The 20,732-nt window shown below is 49.0% G+C and overlaps 1 protein-coding gene across 2 annotated transcripts in view; it reads left to right on the top strand.

The window, feature by feature from the left end:
- ZBTB7C (zinc finger and BTB domain containing 7C) overlaps positions 1-20,732 on the top strand; it is a 263,506-nt gene that overhangs the window by 87,061 nt on the left and 155,713 nt on the right. The window contains exon 1 of one of the 2 annotated variants that reach the window (XM_090037758.1): positions 14,067-14,288. The exons of the other annotated variant lie outside the window; for it this stretch is intronic. The gene's annotated coding sequence lies outside the window, so the exon portion shown is untranslated. Of the gene's footprint in view, positions 1-14,066; positions 14,289-20,732 lie in introns of those variants that run through there. 2 annotated transcript variants of the gene reach the window in all.

The following is a 20,732-nucleotide window of genomic DNA, read 5'->3' as shown; positions in this document are numbered from 1 at the left end:
GTTCACGTCCTTGCTCTGCCACTGACTTCCTTTGTAATCTTGGTCAGGTTACTTAGTTCCTACATGCCTCACTTCCCCTTGCTAGCAATTCCCATCTCCTAGGGGTGTTCAGAGAATTACTATGATAAAGATCGTAAGATACTGAGTAATTACAATCAAAGGAGCCATGTTAAGTACTGCAGATTAATGGCATCCCTCAAAGGTGCTTCCAAACTTCAGAAGCAAGTAGAATGGCTAGGACATGCCAGATGATACTGCAGGCTCAAGGTGGTGATATGCTTTGGAGGAGCATCTTTGGGTGAGTCCTGGGAAGGAAAATTTGTCTTGGCCCTTGAACCAGGCCTGTAGAAAAGGGGCATGGGGGGCATGGAAGAGCTGGGAAACTTGATTTGAGGAAGGGGCTCTGTTGTGTCCCAGAGACAAGCACCATCCCTGCCTCACTTGCATTAAGTGAGGCAGCACCAAGGGCCCCTCAGCTGGAGCAGGTTACAGCCCATGGTGCAGGGCAGCCCCCCACCATCACCAGCCCCTCCAGAAAAGAGAGGTCAAATTCAGCAGGAAGCCTGAGCCTGGGCATGCTGGACATTTAGCTTCTCTTTGCGTTTCCTCTTTGGCCTTGATCTGAGCCATCTCTCACTGCTACCAGATGAAGTCAGGGGTTGCTGCACTGGAACCAGTGCAAGCACAGCAGTGGTCCAGCGGCGTAAGCAGCAGGACAGTCAGGCCCTTTGTGCCTGTTATAGATGGGGCTCTTAGCAGTACCTGCTGTTCAGGATACCTGATGGTTCCCAGGATAAGGCCCTGCTTTCAGTTATAAGCCCCAATTACCTTAATTTATCCTTCTGGGCTGTACAGCACAGTCTTTAATTACCTGATCACATTACTATGAGTCTGGTCTAGTGGTTAGGGAAGTAGCCTGAGACTCTGGTGAACTCGTTTGATTCCTTTCTCTGTCTTGGGTTTCCATGTGCCCTGGGGTGAGTTTTTGGGACTGAGGCTCCTCAGTCACTCAGGACTTTGGAAATGCCCCCTCGGTCTCTCAGTGCCTCAGACCCTTGTCTGAGCATAATAGCACTTCCCTCTCTCCCCCTTCCCAGGGGCACGGGCTGTGAGCCATCCAAATGTCATGGCAAAAGGCACCAAAAGGTACCTCAGATAGACGTGGTCTCTGTGCCTTGGCATGGGCAGGAAGCAACTGTCCCTCCAGCTGGACTGGGGACCCCTTGGAGGCCTGTGGCTTAGGATCGCCAGCATGGAGCTCTGTTGTAGAGATCTTGCTGGGCTGTGATATTGTACTCACTCCTGTTTTTCTACTTTCACATCCTGCACGATCAGCCAGAGGTTTTACAGTTCACCCTGCAGGGCCCTGCCTGGAGTCTGGAAATGCATTTAAGAGGCAGCATAAGTGCTGCAGCTTGACATTCTGCTCTTGCTCTACCCTGCCTGCCTTTCCCATGTCCTCACTGATATAATCTGATAGGCAATTTATAGAAGATGGAAAATGTTTCTTTTGCATTTTCATCTGGCAGGTTGAAGAGACCGTTGGCCTCCTCCAGCGGCCTGGGGAGTAGGCAGCAGGTAGGAGCTGTGGCAAAGGACACTGTGTCTCAGGTGTGCTTCTCCGATACCGCAGCCAGGCAGCCTGCTTCCACACGAAAGCTGGTGCATAGCAGAGCTGTGACTACCTCCTTTGCAGCCCCTACACCCCATAGTGTTCAGGGACTGCTCAGAGACCCTTGGGCATACCTGTGCACAAGGCGCAGGGCCATGGAGGCATCTTTGATGATCTGAACTTCAGAGCACAAGTCAGTCTGCTGAGCCAAACCTAGAGTGGAGATAGAGCAGGCAGTTTAAAGGCTTCATGTGACGACAGCTCATAACACCCAAGGAAGAAAAGGTCAAGCCAGCGAGCTGTGACCATGTAACGCAGTGCTTCTTTCTGAGCAGCAGCTAACAAAACAAGGCAAAGCGTGTCCCGGGAGAAAAGAGTGAAGAGCAGGGAAAGCCAAGGCAGGCTTCAGGCCACTGGGCTCCGGATAGAAAGACAGTCCCCACTTTGCCTGAGAGATCTTGTAACATCTGCTCAGAGCAGCAATTCCCAGGCCATGCTGTAGTAAGAGGAAAAGGAAGCAGATGTTGTTATTGCACACACTTTAGGACCACAGCTTCGTGGCCATGATGTGTCATTCAGTACTAAGGACATGTCATGGCATGAACCAAGACAAGGACCTATGGATAAGGCTGCTTAAGAACTGCACTGCCATGAAGATCCCACTGAAAGGCAGTGACTTGGTAAGATGGATGCATTTAAATGTCCCTCACTATAAGCATCCAAGAGCTGAATAAATGGAGAAAGGAACCTAGGTGGTCACATCACGTAGCCTAGGCAGCTCCCAACATAACAGAGCAGAGAGGTGTCCGTCTTGTGCTTGGGGGAGAAGCCTGCAGGGATTCAACAGACCACATCCTTCACCCTGCTCCATTGACCTTGGTGGAGCTGTATGGATTTACTGTTAGGGATCAGGCTCAGAGAGACCCATTTTTAGCTTTATACCTCAACCCAAGTTTGCAAGAAAATTGATAACCCAAAGAGGACCCCAAATGGGCCTACCAGGCTGTGTTGGATGGATGTATTGTAAAGGAAATATCCTGGGATGCTCATTGCACTGTATGTACCCAGAGCATAGCTGTCCGTGGGAGATGCTGGGGGTGCCTGTTCCCCTGGCATGTATCTGCAGGGGCAGTTTTCCATACCCGGATCTTCCCTTTTCCTGCACAGGAGGGTGGGGTGTTCCTGTGTCCCTACTCTGCTCCCTGGAGCCGCTTGAGTGCTCGCAGTAGCTCTGACAACCTGGGCAGGAGATACCAGAGGAGAGGGAGAGGTTCATTCCCAGTGACCCACAGAGTAATCCATGGAGTTGTTACTAAGGATGCAGGGCGGTTTTGCTTTTCTCCTGAGCCTTTTCCACTCCATGGATCACCCACCCTGTGCAGCAGCCCAGAGAAAGGCAGCAGAGGAGGAGACTCTAGGTACAAAGCTTATTTACAGCTACCCTTCTAGAGAGTCCCAGAGCTCATACAGGGGGAACCCTGGGCCTCTTGGACGTCCCTAGGAGTACCTCCGTTTACATTTTCACTGACATCCTACCACACTTTTAGCTCCTCTCATTCCTTGGAGTCTGTCACGGCGCGGGGTCCTAGGAGCAGCCGTGATCTCTCCTAATGCCCCCTACCATGCCAAGTATGAGATAAAACACCCTCGTTCTCACCCGCCACATCTTTGATGTTAGGTATTTTATAACGGAGGCTGCCTTTTGTCCCCTTGCATACGGTGCTCTGGTTTATCCTGGCCCCTGTTCTGTATGGATTGACTTGGTGCACCCCAGCCTTATGGGCTATGCGTGGCTCCAACCACCCCTGTACCATGCCCCAAGCCTCGCAGATGTCCTGGACGTTGTTTGGTCGATTTCCTTTCCGTGCCCACACTGGCGTTCCTGGGCTTGTCACGAGCTGCCTGCTCTGGTGCTTCTCACACGTGCCCGCGCTGGGGCTTCTCGCAACTGGGGCTCAGGCGGCCATGGCCGTGCCTGGCCCCCGAATCCCCTCCTCGGGTCTTAAAGCAAGTGCCCGCTCTGGGGCTTCTCGCAACTGGGGCTCAGGCGGCTGTAGCCGTGCTTGGCCCCCAGATCCCCTCCTCAGGTCTTAAATTTCCTGTGGGGCTCAGGCGGCCTCGGCCTTACCTGGCCCCCCCAGTCCTCTGTGCCTCTTCTCAGGGCTGGGGTCCGTGCACCCCTGAATGTTGTGCCCTCTCTGGCACTGGGGCCCCCATGCTACTATGGAGCCCCTGTGAGGCCTCCCCCAATCCCTAATAGCCTCACCCGGTCCTCCGGTTTTATAAAACTACAAACAGAAAACTCAAGCTCCTGGGCTATAATGTAAAATCTAAGCCATCTGGCTAACCATCATTCAAATCCCTACCGGGGCTTTCTCCATCCGGTATGCTCGAACAGGAGCTGCTCAGGCCATCAGGCTTCTCTACTCTGCTTACCCCAGCAGAGCTCCTCCTCCCTTGGCTGCTAGCAGAGAAGTGCCTCCCTGGCCCCAGCCTGGGTTATATATATAGGTCAGGCCCCGCCCCCTTCCAGTCAGCTGACCAACTGCGGTTGCCCTGGCAACCGGCACCTGTACCTCTTTATGGGAGCAGAGCACTGAAGTGCCCTGAGACAGTCTCAGAGGAGCAGAGACTCCCTATGCCTGGAGAAGGGTGATTGCACCCGCAAGCTTGCTGAGAACATTTTTCCAACTTCTCAGTTGGTTTGATAAAAGATATCGCATCTACCCAAAGAGCCTTGCCTGCCTGTGTCCTTAGACCAACACGGCTGCAACCAAAAGCCCAGTACCTCTAAGAGCATCTGCAGAGTTGGGGCCACCTCCCCTGCTTCTTCCAAGGGGCAGAGAGGCACAAGTTTCTGGATTCTGGGAAGGCGGTGGGGGGTCCTGCCAGATGATTTAGGGGGAGTCTGTAAGTGTGTTTCTAGGATATGCGCCACGGATCTGTACTTGTGCATCACTTGGGCTTTGGGCGACCCAAACGCTTTCAGGATATTCTTGTTTTTGAACCTCACGTAGCTGATGTTGAAGGTTGCTGTCTCCTAATGGAGCAGAAGCAGCATCTTACTTGCAAATTCCATCAACTATTCTCTAGAGAGAAATAAAAGTGTGTGTGTGTGTGTGTCACTATTGTAAAGGGAGTGGCAAATATTGTTTAGAAACCCCTGTGCACCCCACTTTTCTAGGCTTGCAGGGTGGAGATCATCTTGGCTCTGTTTTGTCCCTGCCCATTGTTTGAGCAGTTGTGTTAAGTGCCATGATGACCCTTCTTTCTGTTTCTAGCTAATAATCCGAGAAGCATGTGCTGGTTCAATTGTGCAGGGGTTTCTCTGACAGCTTTCAGCATTCAATTTGCTCTGGAGCAGCCACTTTGTAGAACAATAGGACAATCAGCCCTGCTGCACACTCAAGTGCTCATATCCTGGCCTTGAAGTGGCAGAAAGAGAATTGAATGGAATAGTATTTTGACCATTTAGGTTAATCAATTCCAGGGAAATGCTTTGACAGCAGCTCAGAGCGACAGCGAAGCAGAGGCGATCCTGGCCGGCAGCAACTGGAGGTGGGGTTTTAATTGCTTAGAAGTTGGGACACGTTCAGGTCTGAGGTGTTGGCTGGGCACCTCTTTTTAGAGACACGTGCATGTGCCAGCGCGACTTGTTTAGAGACAGGCGGCCTTCGGACCCGAGCCTGGGCTTGGAGTCGGGGAGGGGGTGGCTACAGGAGTGCACCTTTCTGAAGAAAGAGGTCTGGGCTTATGCATCAAGGGGAGGAAAGGAATACAACACCCAGGCACCGTGCAGGGGTTAGGGAGCGGATGTCCCCCTTTCTCCCTCCTGCTTGGGAGGAATGTGGGTGTAATACGGCTGCTATTTTAATGGTCATTGTTCCAGATGCTTTGAGGCTAGAAGCCAGTGCTGTGTCTCTGGAAAAACTGGGAGCCTCCTGTTTCTAGTGGTATAAAGCTCCTGTTTGTAGCTGTGATTGATCGTGAGATACAAAGGCACCGGTCAAAGAATGACCAGGGCCCATCCTGTGCTTCTGGCCAGTTCTGTTTTGAGGGGAAAAATCATACACTTGACTGAAAAGACAGAGATATGTAGATGCCTGATGGTGTCTGAACGTTACTGTCTCCGAATGTTGCTCGCTGGCTCTGGTCTCCCACTCTCCTTTCCCTAGGCCCTTTGGGGCCTGCTGGGCACGTCCCCGGTTAGTTAATGCAGCCTCCGCGCCCTGTCCCCAATGACATCATTGTCTGAATGCAGCGCCTTCACCCTTTCTTTCCTGATCTCGGCTCCTGCATCGACTTGTATTCGCACCCACCCCGGGCCTCCCGTCCTCTTAATGAAACGGCATGAAATTTACAGGTCCCCGTGCCAGTGCGACTTGTTTCTGCCCGTCCCCATCAATCACAGTCTCTGCCCTGTTTTCCGATTCGCATGTCACTCGACCATCAAAATCCCCTTTGCTCATTGGCCAGGAGCAGCGAAAGCCAGCCTGAAGCTGCCCGGACGACGCTGCCGTTGTGTGTGCTGGCAATTCCCGTAGTTTATTAAAGCTATAAAGCTTTTGTGATTTAGGTCAAGAGGGGAAACTAAAATTCCACTCGCTGGAAGGGAAAAGCATCCAGTGCTGTGTGACGCGGGGGCAGGAAACGGCTGTGAAATGAGCACAGTACACCTGCAGCCCAGAGAGGCTTGTTCCAATTCCTAACCCTGGCTCCTGTCATGTAGCAGCAGGGATTTAGGAAGCATCAGTGTTCCCTTTATTTCTGCATAGGGGTGACAACTGCGGGGGAAGTGCATTTCAAGGGAACGGCAGAAGGGCTTCTCCAGCAATAGAGTTGCTGGCTGATGGATTCTGGGGAGAGGTATAGGCATGCATTTAATACCATTATTCTGCTTCTCCGTTCTTTTGCATAAACCCATTTAGCCAAGAATGACTACTGGCAAAGACAAGCTTAAGGGAAGCCAGCCCCACCCACCCATCCTGCAGAGAGAGGGGAACATCTCGGGAAGGTTTTGTTGGAGGAAGGAGGGAACCATGAAAGAATCAAGGTCTTTCAACCTCCTCATGAAACACAGATGCTCCACCAGTCCTTTTTACTTTTACCCTGCAAGACAGATTTAACATTAACAACCGAAACTGTACATGTGGAGCATGAGACTTTCTTTACGCATGACCTGTCAAGCCAAGGCATGGTTGATGGTGCCTCCTAACAGATTTTCCGTTTTTCAGACTGTGCTAAGGAGACCCCAGATTCTTTCATATGAATTTACAGGTAGGCAGACATTCAAAAACTGACTAATGGATAGTGCTGGGTGAGCTGTATCCTGATTCTAATGGATGGTTCTGGTTTATGGAGAATCTGTCTGGCTAGAGAAAATTAAAGAGTTTGGATGGAGGGTCTGCCTTTCAGAATGAGGCTAAAAGAGCTTGACTTGTTTAGCCTGGTTAAAAAAAAAAAAGGTTGAGAGGGGTGATGCTTGCTCTCTGCAAATAAGTCTGTGACAGGGGACTGTCCTAGGGCTAGTCCCAGTGTTGGCCTGCCCACCAGTCCACCCTGACTCTCTGGCCATGCCTTGATGTAATGAAACCGGATGGGAAAATGCAGGAGGCTGCCCATTTAATGCCTCAATACCAACAGTGTAGCACACGGCTCTGACCTTCCCTTTACTGTATCCCATGCCTCATGGACCGCTTCCAAATCACTCATAACTCCCCCGGCTCCATTGCTGGGCTGCACTTGGCCTATGGCCCAAACTTGGCCTCAGGTATCTGGAGGCTTACCTTGGCCACATGCCCCCTCACTGGGGCCTCAGCTTATGCACGTACTCTGGGCTTCCTGACTCTCTTTAGGCTCCTACCCCTTCTCTGACAGCTCTGCCCCCTCACTGGGGCTGCGGAGCACTATGCCTCATGGGCCTCAGGTGTCTATCAATGTGCCTGGATTTCACTCTTGGCCTACAGCCTGCTCAGGCCTCAGGTGTTTTCAGATTTACCTGGAATTCACTCTCAGCCTGCCACTAGGCCTCACTGATTTAGGCCTTGGGCCTCAGGCCCTCCTGGCCCCTGTGCTGTTGTCCAAGCCTCACTCCTAGCCTTTGGGCCTCAGGCCCCCCTGTTGTCGCCCAAGCCTGTTGCTTTTCTCTCAGGGTGTGCTCCCCTAGGCTTTCCCCTCCACAGGGTCACCTACAAAGCAGCAGGTGCTGAGGGTTTCCAGCACCCTGTGCTCGCCTTTCACTGGGGAGGCACTGGTGTGGCATTTTCTGGGGACTGCCCCACCACAGGCAGCCCCTCCACACCATCCTTCCCAGCAGGGTGTAGTTTTAGGTCATTTCCAGGCCCAACTGCAGGCCTACCTGCCCTGATTCTTCTTCTCACACTGGGCCCCTGGATCTTGTACCTGGGCACTGTATTGCATCCTCCTCCCCAACACATCAGTCCCTGGCTTAACTCACTCCAACCGCTTACAGGATGTCTGTCATCCAGAGGCTGACTTACAGCCTCCTTCATACCAGCTTGCTGGCTAGCCAACCTCCTATCCTCCCTCAGCAGTGGTTCCCCTCCCTGTTGAGGGGACCTTCAGCCTCTTTTAGGTCCTGGGCCTGCCTCTGGGGCAGTTGGGATGCCAGGAGCTCTGCGCATCACAGTGGGCTTGTTTACCCTTCACCCTGTCGGCTCTAGTCCCTTTGCGTTGACCAGTTGGGACTCGGAGCATAAGTCTGGCAACAGCTGACCTCCTTACTCAGCGGGGTCCCCCTTGAGCCCCACCGTAAAGCAGTCATATCATGCTGGGCTTGCCTAGAGCCCCAGAGATCTTATACCTGGCAGCCCATTACTCCACTAGGCTCATCTGAGCCCCTGGCCTCAGTCACCACACACTCTCTAAGCCCCTTCCTTATGCTGGCCTAGCTCTCCTTAGGCCCATAGCCTCAGGGCTTGGGACACCACTGGGTCCCTAGGAACCTCCTCCTTTCCCCTAGTTCCTACCCTTGACCTTCAGATTGTTCCTGGGAGCAACCATAAGCAAGCCAGGAGACATTACTCTGACAGTATCCCAGCAGCAACTGCTGGCTCTGCTTCTCAGGGCCTGCTCTTATACTGCAGTTGCTTAGCTGTCCTCCAATCGGGCAGTCTTCTGGCTGTCATGTGACTGCCTGATTGGCTTTGCAGTCACTTGCAGGCTGCCTCCCAGCCTGTTCATGCCCTTAAAGTGGCAAGCACCCCACTGGTGCTTCACCACAATATTGTAGAATAAATTCAACAGGGACAATGTTCACACAAGAGCAAATGGATAGAAGAGGAAAGGGAAGTTATTTGGGTCTGGAAATTAGAAGAAGTTTCCTCACCATCAGAGCATTGAGGTTCTGGAGCAGCATCTCATTAGGAGCCATGGGAGAAAACCACTTAATAAGTATTGAGATGGTGCTTATTGTGTTTATGAACAGGATTGTCTGACATGGTGGCCTTCAGTAGCAGCAGAGTAAACTCAGTGACCCAGGAAGTCCTTTTCAGCCCTGTGCTCCATACTCAGTGCTGTAGAAGATGAAATAAAATCTCTCAAGGATTGTGCCAATCCCTCCTGCTCATCACTTTGCAGGGACCAATGGTCCCAAAGGCAGGAGAAGATGCTTCTGTCGTGCAGAAGAGAGTGCATGACGGGGCTAGTAAGACCCCGAGACTCTTTTAGGTGCCTGATCAGTGGGGCCTGCACAGGTCATCTGCCTAAACCCCACCCCGTGCAGGGACGGGGGCAGATGGAGCTTCCTAGAGGGTGTAGTGGATGCTGTGGAGTAGCCTGCAGGGGAAGCTGCTATTCCACGCCACCAGAAGAGCTCTCCTCCATGGGGTCTGGTTACTCAGGCTCAGTGCAGGCACTAGGAATCCCAGAGGAAAGTCCTTCTTGCTTCCAGGTTGGGTGTTTCCTTGACTTCTGTATATACATGAATAGGAATCCCTGGTTAAGAATCCATCCGGCCTTATACTTATCCTAGGTGGGGAAAAGTTACTTTCTCCAATGCTTATCACACTTTGTAGGAAACTATCTCCTCTTAATCATCAGCCCATGCCGAGATATTACTGAGAGATTGTGTAATTCAGATTTTCTATAAATACATAAAGAAATCAGCCATTACCATGGGAACTATTGGTTATCATTCTAATGGACCTAAATAACAAAGAGGGAAAGCAGTTGTTTACTCACGCATCTCTTTTAAAATAGATTTGGTTTTAATTTTAACTTCCCGTCATTTCTTTAGAAGCTGATTTCTTTGGAACAGAGGACTGGCCAGAATAGGTCTGGCTCTGGGTCCGTTTTCCCCCATATCCCGTTTCTGACCATGATCGGTCAAGAAGCCCCATTATGGAAAGGACCACTGTGTAATAACCAAGCTATCCTCTTCCCCTTATCGTTCCCCAGTTGGTACGTTCCGAGACGGGAAGATTTCTTTTTCTCATATTTTCAGAAACTGTATAATTTAGCTGTGGATTCTCTCCTTAGCCAGACAAACACCCAGCCTTCTGCGCCCTACCAGGCTCTTGGCCTCCGTCTCTTGTGGCATTGTTTCACTGTGTTAAAGAGAATACTTCCATCTATTGTGCTGCCGTTCAGCATTAATGTGCCCTTTTGTTCTTGTGCCAGAAGAAAGCGACTACAAGCATCTGATTTACTAGAACTGGTTGGAAAAAAATCCATCGTAACCTCTTTAGGTTGGAGTGTTGATTTTACTGGAATAAAAACATTGTGTGGAGACGCTCAACTTTGATGAAGATCCAGCAGAACACAGGCAGATCTCATACCACCCCGCTGGCCCACCCAGCTCCCCAGCTTCTGGACCGGGCGCCTTGTTGGCTGGGTTGGGGTTGGGGAACGTAGGGTTTCCAGGATGTGCAGCCTCAGGGCAATCCTTCCCCCACCCCTGTGCCCTCCAGGGCAGGAACTGATCCTTCCAGTGAGAATTGCAGCATTGCTGGATTTCGTTCCTAACCAGAACCAAAAGTGGATCCTGAAGTACCAAAATCCTCCCTCTGACACAGAACTGCCCTTTCCCACCCAGGTATATAACTCCCCTCCTTGACCCCATTTATTATTTTACATACCCTCTCATCTATTGACCATTTAACCTAAACCAAATCTAATGGTCTCCAACTTGCTTTCTGTGTAAGTTTGTTCCTGCTCCAGTTTTGTCTCTGGGCTCCCCCTGTCTCTGCTGTATCTGGTTTTGAAATGGTGCAGCCAGCACCATGTATGCTTTTATTCCAAGCAAGTCTCTACCATTGATTTGTCTGAGGACGCTGGAATATTTTAGCACAATTTCCTGTCCCATTCATTAGGACTTTGTTTGCTCTTTTGCCCGTCCCTGTGCATTGGGCAGAGCTTGTCACTGAACTGTCGGCAGCGATATCTAGCTCTTTCTTCCGAGTGGCTGCGGGTAATTTAGAAGCCAGCAATGCGTAGGAGTTTGAATTATTCCTTCCCCTGGGACTCACTTTGCACTGGTTATCCTGCTGCCCTGTTGCTTCACTTTGGTGGGTCTCGCTGGAATTCTTCACAGCCTTCCCTTGCCTTGAAGATGGAGCCTTATTAAACTCCCTGCCAGGCAGCAATGTCAGCTAGGGAGAGCAAGGGGAAGGTTAAAATGGAAATGAGCTGCTGGTTTTCTTCCTAGGTATCTTAGTTACCTTGCCCAATGGTTCCCCCTAACAACTCTGGGCTATGATACTTCACAGAAAAGCCCTATGGGTCCCGGAGAAGAGGACGACACAAACCTCCCTCCAAGACATTAGCCCCGAAACGTTTCACCAGGGGGTGGGGCTGGGATTTGACTCTTCTCCCTCCAGTCTAAAGGTTGGGGATCCTGAGATGTGTTTATTTTTTTGGGTCTCTCCAAGGTCCCCTACACCCCTCTGGCTACGCATGACTCCTGTGAAATGGTGCTGTCAGGGAAAGCTTGTCCATCCCACCCCTGAGGATGGGAGGGCAGATCCAGCAGAGTCTTTCTGCCTTTGGGACCCTGAAGGGCAGTCCTGAATATACTATAGACTTGAGGGATCTTTATTTAAACATCAGTACAGCCCCTCCAGCACGAGCTGCACCAGGCATATTTTTGGGAGGCTGGTGGATATTTGATCCCACTTGCTGTAACCCTTTGCATCTTGGCTCTTCCCAGTGTGGCGTTCATAGGCGAAGCCTTTGGAAACGGGGCAGGGACAGGTGCTCTGGAGGCTGGTGACACCTAAGAAACAGGGAACTCTTGAGTGAAACATCACTTTTGCATGCGGATCTAGGGGCTGCAGTTCCTGTGAAAGATGTAGACGGGGTCAGAAGTATAACCATTTGAGCTCTCCCTGGCAGAAATACACAGCTCTTTCTTTGCTCTCATCTCTCCCTCCTCACAAACAAGGCCTTGTCTTGCGTTTCCTTTAGCTCACAAAGCCAGGCTCCTCTCAGGTTCCTTCTGTTTCAGGTAGGGCATGAGGAGAGATGTCAGAGGGGATTTGGTTTAGTAGGTAACCGGTGCTTCCTTGCAGTACTAGCTCTGGGGAAGAAAACACAAGTTTTAGGTCCTACATAAAACCCCAGTAGTTGTTCTGGTAGCATTGGAGTGATGTAGCTGTGATAGTCCAAGAAATGTGAGAAAAAAGAATTTTTATGGATACCTTTGATTGGGGCAACTATCTCAACCATGTAGTTAGTCCAATAAAAAGATATTACCCACAAAATCTCTTAACCCTGCAGTAGTTGTCCTTCTCTGAACAAGTAGGGAAATTAGGTTTAGGACAAGATTTTCAAAAGCAGGGGGGCGGTATTTTTGGGAGGGCACTATATAGAAGGGACCTGGTTTTCCGAGGATATGCTTCTCTGCAGGTCTTGGGAGTGTGGCTTCGTCCTGGCATCTCTGCTTGGATGCCCAAAAGGCACTCAAATCACTATCCACATCTGAAAAGCTAAGCGTCAGGCTTGGGTAACTGTTTCCTCAAGATGTTGATAATTTTCAGGACAATCAGTTAACGAGCTAGATGCTGGGGGTGGGGGGAGAGGGATTTTCAAAAGTACTCGGCGTTGACGAAATTCTGCTCCCACGGGAGTCAAAGGCGGGGGCTTTATCTTTGGTTTTAGTCTCTTTGGGGCAAAGGACATCTCTTCATTCTGTATTTGTACAGGGACTAGCGCATTGGGGTCCAACCCCATGCCTAAGGCTCCTAGGTGCTTCCCCAGGACTTCATAAGGGCTCAGGGGTGGTCAGCACAGCGCTTGTGTGAACCCCTGCTCTGGTGGCTCTCTCAAGGTATCTTTTAGACAGCTAAAATAGCCTGTGGTCACCTCAATCAAGAGTGTGTTGCCAGCTCTCTCCATTCCACCTCTCAATATTTGGTAGTTTTCTCCAGGCCCCAGGCCTGGGATCCCGCGCAGACCTGCGGAGATGAGAGTTTTGGCTTTTGTGTGAGAGGGGAGTTTCTAGCTCTTGTGGTCATGAGGGGAAGACCTTGAAAACATCTTTGAATATTCCCAGGCCAAGGGAAAGAACCCAAAGTTCATCATTTTAAAATGAATTCTTCTGACTTTTAGGATTTGGGTAGGTTTGGGTGCACCTGGAGGTTGGGAACACTGCAGGGCAACCCCTGGCCTCGGGCTCTGCCTGCACCGCATCCTGACCCTTTGGCTATGGCTGACAGTCAGATGAGGCCAGCGCTGAGAGATAATTTACCCCTCAGCTATTCTTCAGCGTCAGGAAAGGTGAATTGTTTTCCCGCAATGACATTTTGCAGTGAAAAATGGAACGCTTCCTTGTCGTGCTTGTGGGTGGGAGGCCCCAAAAGTGCCGCATACTGCTTCTAATTACGCTCACAGTGAGACCAAGTGCTGCAGTCAGTCAGGAATTTATACCTTTTCAGATAGACTTGAAAGGACAAAGCCTTTTTAACAAATTCAAAGCAGGAACCCAGCCAGCCCAGCTCCCTTTGAATTGTGCTTACATTAATACTGCGTGTCCCAAAGTGTTCCTAATGGAACAAATTAGCCAACTCTACCTAACTTGGGTGAGCAAATGGTTCATGCCCACCTGGCCTGCTTGACAGTCCTCCTCTTTCCCACGCGTACAACTGAGTACGTGTGCCATGGAGTCCACTGCCAGTACTTCTGTCAAGGCCCTGGAAGGAAAGGTTTGTGTATAAGGCACTGTAAGGGGAGCTCTGGCTCTTTGAATGTGCAAATTCTGTACATGTGCAGTGCACTGTCCACACCTCCCAAAGTGCCAACACTGATCCAGTGCACAAATACCCATAGGCTAAATGTGCTTTATGCACAGCTGACGCTGAATAATAACATTATGCTGGTACTCTCTAACACCTTGTAGACATGCAAAATTTTCATGCGTGCTGTCGTTTGGCTTGCAGTATCACCAAACAGCCCCAGTCGCAGACCCCTGGGTACTGGGTAGACTCACATCAAGGAGAAGGACCCTGCCCCAAGTTGCTTACAACCAAAGACCAGGAACTATGGCTACAATAAATGAAGCACAAGAAAACAGTGAGACACAAGTGATCAGCACAAAAAGCAGAGCTCCCCACATGTATACAGCTATGCACTACACTGTGCAAGATATTACATATACCAAGGCCATAGGGAAACATTCAGCGATGCTGTATTGCAGTACTGAGAAACGCAGTGTGAAGCTGTAAGTAAAGGCTGTCTGGCCATTGACAAAATTAAGGTTGCATGTGCACTGTCTAACTGCAGTGCTTCAGGGTGAATGTGGTTTCAGTGTCATTTTCTGTACCATAAATAGGTTAATTATCAAATAATATGTTTAAATCTTAATATATTTTATTATTATTATCGTTAAGTCAAATTACTGTTGTCACAAAATATTTTAAGTCATAAACATCATAAGGAAGAGTTAAAGCTGGACATCCCAATGTCATTCTGCATTCCCTACCTTTCAGGTCCATCTGTCTAATCGCTCTCTCTCCTCGTCATCATGTTATTTAAGCATTTGATTTCTCATTCCAAAGACTCTGTAATGCAATATTTTTGTGTGTATGGAATAAATAGCTTATTCAGTTCATATCAGCCACTGGAGTTATGTTTGCTTAATTTGATCAAAGGTAAAAGATTATCTTTAATAGATACAAGCTAGAAGTAGCTGCCAGGTCTTTGGCTTCCCAGATCAAGGATTCTGTAGGGAGTGGGGCTGAAGTACCTTTTTTTTTCATTCAGGAGATTAAGCAGAGGCTTAATGAGAATGGAAGAAGTAATTGATATAGTCAATATTTTGATGTTCAAGGGCAATTTAAAAGCATAGACGGGTTCACTGGTAACATCAAAGGTGTAGAGATCTCAGGCAGGATGTTCGAATAGTTCTGATCTAAAGGCTGCATATTTTGCTGTAATAACCAAATTTATCTGAATTTGTCTTTGGTGACCTCAAGGGAACCTTTTCTAAAGTAATTATAATTTTGGAATCAGGAGGGTTTCATTCAGCATGAGAGAACCAGGAGGGCACGGGTGTTACGTGCCCAGAATCCAGGCAGGGAGGTTGTCAGTGCCTGGCAGGGGTGCGGACTGCTTCTTGAAGGAAGCAGAAATATCTTCTGTAGGTCCTGAGACTTACCCTAGCATGCACTTTGCCCATTAAACTGGACACAGAGAGCTCAAGATGGGATCTCCAGAGGAGCCAGTGGGAATGGGGTATCCACATCCCCTTGATTTTCAATTGGAGCGTGGCATCTAAATACCTAACGCTCCTTTGAAAATCCCAGCATGAGCCCTTTTCCTGGGTCAAGGGATAGCTCTTATCTCCTGCTGGGAATTTTCTTCAGAGAGGGAATTTCCCGGCTCTGCTTGGCATCCATTTAGGCTCCAATAGCTCAACTGCTCACATGAGGCTATCACAGTGGATCCATATAGGAGCAGTTTGGCTGCCCCGTCCTTGGCCTCCTCACCTCATCGTGAGACTGGCTTGGGGAGTTTTTACAGCAGAGCTTGGTGAGGTGCACATCCCAGGGCTGAGGACAATGCCATCTGAGTGGCTCAGGATAGCATTTTGACTGTTCATCTGGCATGGGGAGGTGACGCTGTTGGGGGGCTATCTTGTTACACTGACCCTTCTTTCTCAATCACTCTGCTTACTCACCATAGATCAGGGACTGTTGCAAGGCTCCCATGCAAACTTCTGGGACAGTGCCATGCCCAATGACCCCTGGAGTTGATTTGCCTTTGAATGAGATCATACCTCCATACATCAACTCCTTGACACACTTCTCCATTCATTAAAGTAGCTTGGCATCCATGCAGGCTGTTGTTTGGACCCAACACCTGCAGAGTCAAAGGGCCCATTTGATAGAATGGTTCTGCTCCCTTAATCCTTGGTAAATAGGACTGGCAGTTCTTCCTCAGCATAAATCCTCATCACGGCGCTCAGGTCAATCACACTGAAACAGTAAAGGGGTTAGGCAGGATACTCTCTTCCTGTTCTGGTCTGTGTGATATTGTTGGTTGGGATCCCCATGAACACTGGTACATGTATGCTCCGAAGACCGGACAAATGCACAGCCCACCAGTCCAGAATAGCTAAAAGGTACCATGATTATGACTTGCCTGTACTTCAGGGGTGCCTACAGGTGGTCAGTCCAGAAGATGGTAGAGGTATTGGATTGCATCTAGCATAGGTGCTAAGGAGTGTTTTTCATCATGATATCTAACCTGATTCGCAACAAACACTTATTTTCCAAGTCAAGACACAGCCTGAAATTTGGAGAGAGATTTTTCAAGGCACAAAAAGCAGAGAGCCCCCAAACTCACACTGAAAGTCAGTGAGGGCAGAGCTGTAGCAACCCAGTTCTGTGCTCTGGGGGGGCTAGGGCAGCAGGCCGGCAATGAGAGAACCAGTGGCTGCCATTCTTATGTTTCCCTTTAAGTGGGTACCCAGGGCTAGTGCTGTAGTTGCCCATGCCTATTTATGCTATTGAATAAGGAGGGTTAGGTGCCTGCAGCCACCGGCACCTATCCCTTGGAGAATCTATCCTGTTGCCTAGACTAGGATGTTAAGGTAACTTGGTAGAACGTGTTAGGCTTCAACCCAACCAGTTTCCCATTTGAGCACTTTAGCATGTCTTGAAGTCTATGATGCCTTGTCTCCATTAGGTTTTTAGGACATGTGAGGACGTTCTCCTGTTCCGTTGCTCTGATGACTTCACTCCCCTCTTGCTGGCTCTCTCTCCTCTGCTACACCAAACATAAATCAATTGCCGTGCACTTTCAAGGCCCATTATTTCTTATTGTCGCCAGACCTTGTCTTCTTTTCCTCAGTACTGAGAGATTGACTACTGTTGTTAATCATCCCGGCCTCCATTACCCACTTGTTGAAATTTCAGACAAGTGCATATGTGCCTTCTCCCATGCTGTCCTTTGCAATGGGGAGGATCCTCACCAACACATCTGCAAAGCAACTCCAGTTTCCTCTTTCACATCCCTTGACATCTCCTTTGCCAGGATGGCTACAAAACATTTGACAACAGACAGTGCCGCTTAGCACGTTGGCCAGTCTTGTTTCCTGGTCGCTCGCTGTCTGTATCCATCGGTAGTCTTGTGCTTGAATTTTCTGCTCTTTGGCACCGGGGCGGTCTGTTCATTCTGCATTTGTGCAGCACCTGCATGATGGAGCACTGGTCCGTGGGCCCTGGGCACTACAAGGACACAAAGAATAAGAGACGGTGTTGCCTACATCCCTCGGCAGCATTGTGCATGCGTATCCCCACAATGGGCTGCCACGATCATCCAACTGCTGCTCTCCTGTGAGCGGCTTTTCCTGTAAAATACCTGGGAAGGGAAATGCCCTTTTTCCTTTTCTGTCTCCCTCATCTCCTCCTCCCCCCTCAGGTGTGTTTTCCAGACCCCCTCCGATGTTCCCTTCCCCACCCACTGGATTGCGGAGCAGAGCCCGGCTGGAGCACTCTCTCCTGCAAATGGCAGGGGAGGGCAAATGGTCTGAACCCTTTCCCCTGAGTCACTCTCTCCCTGCTCGCCTGCAGCGCTTTTCGTGGCCCAACACATTGGTTGCTCGCTCCAGTCACGCTGTCATAAATTTGAGACACAGCTGGTGGTGGCAGCATTTCGGGATGTGTGGAGTTGACGCTCACTGCAATTCCTTGGCAGAGTCAATCCAGCAAGAGGGCCCACTGTTTCCTAACAGCTGAATAGAGGGGGAAGAAATCAAAAAAAAAAGAAAGAAAAGACTTTCCAGTCTATAATAACTGGTACCTTGAGGAATCAAGAGCTCTCTATGTCCAGCCCCCTCCCAGCATGGATTTTCACTTCCCTTGGTGGCAGGCATCCAAGGTCCACACGCCTGTCAGGGCTTCTGTCTGTGTTTCTCGACCTGCTTTCTTTCTTGCTTAGGGACGTGAAGGAGCAGCTCTGGGTTTTTATGTCTCCTTCATTGTGCCCATTTCTACCCCCTGAAGGGCTGGCCCTTCAGTCTGGAACCGGTGCGAATGGCTCGAAGGGAAAATGTCTTTTGCAGGGCTTTGCTCTGAGGCCAGTTGCTTCTCACAGTTGGTGGACGCAGCATTGCCAACTCGGAGCATTCAAAATCATGAATCAAGCTTCCCAGAATCATGAGATTGGTTTAAAATCATAAGATTTAAGAAGTAACACAGTGGGATGCTTTTGATTACCACCCCCACCACATGCACACACACACAGACACCCTCCCTCTTATTTTGGCAAATTTAAGTCTCATATTTTTCAGGCTTTCCTCTGCAAACATGAAGCAAAGCCAACCATCCATCCTGGATTTGTCTAGCTCTAGTTTTGTAGCTGTGTCCACTTGTCCCTGAGGACTCCCCGAGATAAGTTTTGTACTGAATTTGAAATTACTGGTGCTGGAACAGTTCCAAGTAGCATCCTCCAGTTTGGTTTGGAAGGGAGCTGCAGGCCACTGGGAAGTAGTATAGCTGCACCCAGACTACCCTCCATCCTGCATTAAGGCATCTCCAGTACCTGAAACTCCAAGCAGTATAAAATCCTTCAGGTCCAGAGGCCTGCGAGCAGCTGGGAAGTCGCATTTTGCTCTCTGAAGGTTAGTGGCTTTAAAGTGAGAACTAGAAATACACACTAAAACACCTGAAATCTGAGACTGTCGGGTAATATGCCGTCACAAGTAACTCTGAGGTGCTACTCAACTTAAAATCAAGAGGGTGGCAGCTGTTTTAAGAACTTTAGTTGGTTCTTTTCTCTGGTTTCTTCCTAGGAGGCTTGAGCTACCAAACATCAAGCTGAGGCTAGTTCTGCCATCTGCACTCATCCTTAGAACTGCTTAAAATATTCATTTTCAGTAAGTGAGGCTGCAAACACGGCTTTTCTGCATGCACAAGACTTGACCATGAGCAGGTTGTGACATTTTCTGATTTGTTCATTATTGGCAGCAGTTAATTCATGAGAACAAATTCTAATCTCTAAAGTGTTCATCAACCATTTTCTTTATCAGTTGTCCATTTATTGACACGGTGCAGCGGTGATCTGAGTCATCTGATGTTATCTCAGTTTGCTGATTAGTGACCTAAGCTTTACATGAAGGAAGAGGTTTCCCTTTCTGTTCAAAAGCATTTTGAATAGTTGGACAAATCTAATGTCCTATAATTTATCTATTGAGATAAATGTCTCAGAGCTGTTCCAAGTGGGTATGCAAGGACGTCCAAAGGAAATGGTCTTATAATTGAATTCAAAGCAGTGGAGATCCTTCCAGTAGGTATGGAGAGCTCTGTACAGACTCAGGAGATGACACAACAATTACCCCATGTATCATTTGTACAGTGCTATCATAAGAACAAGGTGCAAAGCTGTTACTGTGATTCGGCTACAAGTGGCTCTTTCCCATGGTACGTGAGCTACAGGACCACTCTCGGTGTTGGGGTATGTGCTGTTGCCCTCTCTGTGACTTTGACAACTCCACCGATTATGCTTTAAATGCATCTTGCAGGGGGAACAATTTCAACATGTCATGGACAGAGGGCCTGGCTGCATGTTGTGCCACTTTCTACCAATCAGAGGTCTGGCCCTATGTTTTGTCTTGTAGCTATAGCAAGATGTTGTAAATTAAATAAAGAATAGGACACTGCTGAAAAGAACCATGTGGGTCCTAAGGATGCAGCTCATCATTTTTAAGAGGATTGAAAAAAAACAACAACTGTATTTTTGTAGAAATACTACCAACTTCAGCAGAGTCAATGCTGGATTGATCCACGTTTTCTCTTTTTTTCAGTGTATGTTAGATAATGATTCTGCATTGCTGATTAGCCTCTTCAGTATAGCATAAGTCATTCAAGATGCCTGTGGGTAAAGTGGGCAGTTATTTAACTTAGGCAGATGGCATTAGCCATTTGCAAGATCCCACTGGTTTCAGGATTGAAGGCACCACTTAAACTAACATAAGCCTATAAACTGACATAAGCCTACCTGCTAATTTATGGAAGAAAAGCCTGCTCTCAGGTGTTTACACCTCATTTAGGCTTTTCATCTTATTCGTTAGAGTACTTTGCTATCCTTCACACGAATAGGTCTTAGTTAGGTTCAGCACTGTTAATCCCCCAGGCTTACAGTGCATGAGATGGGCTGATGTAAATCAGCATGGCCCAAGATTGTCATCTCTGGTATGCTCAGGACTTCCTTTTTGTCACAGGCTCATCAGGACTTAGTGCCACTAGGATCTGTTAGGACCTCTTCAGGAGACAGAAGCACAGTCCTTCACTCTCTGGGTCGCCCAACCAGGGTGGCTAAATGGGTGAGAATAGCCATTTCTGGTCAGAAATTCAGCTTGTGTTTGGTTGTAAACATCAGTTATGTTAATTTGAAACCCAAACAGTTGTTAAAAAACAACACTGCAGTAATGGCCTAGCAAATGGCAGTGGCACAGGGGAATTGCCAGTATGTGAAGGCTTTTTTGGTACAGCATTGTAGTAATTCTTGTAAAGGTGCTGCTGAGGAGTTTCATTGCGGAGCTGGAAGACCACAATGGCAGCTCTTAACCCCCCCAGTTGAAGATGGAGAGATACCAAGCATCTCGTTAGCTCTTTAATGAAATGCTCCACCTGAGCTAGGAAATACCTGGAGTATCCCTACC

The sequence above is a fragment of the Crocodylus siamensis genome, chromosome 3, assembly GCF_052110815.1.
Source record: "Crocodylus siamensis isolate JL-2025a chromosome 3, ASM5211081v1, whole genome shotgun sequence".
In the NCBI taxonomy this organism is placed as follows: Eukaryota; Metazoa; Chordata; order Crocodylia; family Crocodylidae; genus Crocodylus; species Crocodylus siamensis.
Note: the sequence above shows the minus strand (reverse complement) of the source record. Positions and strands in the feature narration are given on the sequence as shown.